Here is a 1,755-nt window from a genome sequence, read left to right as displayed (position 1 = left end):
AGGCTTCTGTCCCCTCCTTTGAAACTACTCCTGTGTCCCTTAAATAGTATATGGTTATTTAATGTGTCAGTGCATCTGCCTTCATATCTCAGTCAAAGCTATCTTGGTAATGACAGAAAATCACACCACTTGTAACAAGGGAAGATGATATTAAAGTTTCATTGCTGTATTGACTGCAGTTCTCAGCAGTAGTTTCTTATGTAATAATAGGCAAGCTCAAGAATAAATTTATCAGAGTAAGCGAAAAGAGCATCATGTGAGCTCTCAATCTGCTGCAGAAGAATGCTTTGTAGTCTACAGCTCATTGTTTTACTTATATTCTTTCTCTAGTTGCACTATTTAGATTGAGTTTCAAAGTTCTGTTTCAAGAAATACTACATTATATAGATCAGTGTGGTGCTCGAAGGACAATGGTGCTTCAAGGGCAAGACAATGCTGCCTGAAAAACTTTCAGCATTACATTTTTTTTTTTTTATACCCCCTACCAGACTCTTAATCACCCTCACCACCATGTTGCCATGGTTATGAAATTCCTGAGCCCACCTGGGCGAGGAGACCTGTCCCAAATAAGGAAAGGCATCTGCCCTGTCCCATTCCCACCCTATAGAAGGAAGGTCCATGTGCCTCAACCAATCAGTAAACGAAATTTTTACCTCAGACCATTCCTTTGTTTTCTGGCTATAAAAACTGATCAATAGCACATGTTCTGGCTCGACTCTCTCAGACTACTAGGAAGTCTGCCCGCTGTTCTGGCAGCGACCCTTCCCTCTAAGAAACTCTATCTTTGCATTCTGCCTTGTGTCTGGAAATTCTTTTCCAACCCGCCTGTGGACCACAACAATCATCTGAACAATTATTTAAATACTTGAGCAAAATAACTGAATGAGCAAATCATGACTGAACACTTTGATTCCTTTTTAATAATTGTTTGAAAATTATTGAATCAGGAACTGCTGGAAAATTTGTTTTACTTTAATTCTATATTTAGGCTTATTTTATAATTACTTATCCATTAATTAATATTGTCCATATGGGAATTTTTTGAGAAAATTACTGTAAGAAACCACAGGGGTGAAACGTATGTAACATTATAATAAAAACATGTTAAATTTTTTAAAATTAATTCTTAAGATCAGAACTTTATTACTCATCAAAAATGTTATCAACAATTTAATGAAGTTTGTTTTCTTGGATAGGGTTTTTTTTTTTAATGTTATAAAGGATATCTATTTCCCTTTAAGTTTTTAGTAATATAGTGGTAATAAAAAGTATACTTTTTTATAGCAGTTATCTATAATGAGAAGGCTTCCACAAGTTGGGAATAAATTGAATTTTTGTATATTAAATTTGGCTACTCACATGTAAAGTTGCTTTACTGTAACTATTTTAATATGTATAACCTTATTAGCATTATAATGACAAGCTTCCAAAGGAAAAATTACAATGACAATTAAATAGAGCATCCATGATGATACAAGTCAAAACTACATTCTATCAGTATATTTCTGATTTCCTTGCTGTTCTTCAAACTATACTCCCATATCTGATTTTACAAGATTATGTCTTTAATTGAAGCATTATTAGTCACCTCCTTCAGACCTAAACCTAACTTTGAATACACTATACATGAGACCATAACGTATGTATCCTGGTGACCTTTAAGTGTTCATGAACCAGTGTACATGAGAATATATATATTTTTGTTGACTAGTTAGGTCAGAGTTTGTGAAGTATTTTCTTAACTAAAAATCCATT

Source organism: Phocoena phocoena, chromosome 5 (assembly GCF_963924675.1).
Source record: "Phocoena phocoena chromosome 5, mPhoPho1.1, whole genome shotgun sequence".
Classification (NCBI taxonomy): domain Eukaryota; kingdom Metazoa; phylum Chordata; class Mammalia; order Artiodactyla; family Phocoenidae; genus Phocoena; species Phocoena phocoena.
The sequence above is the reverse complement of the archived record's forward strand: the minus strand, read 5'-3'. Positions refer to the sequence as shown.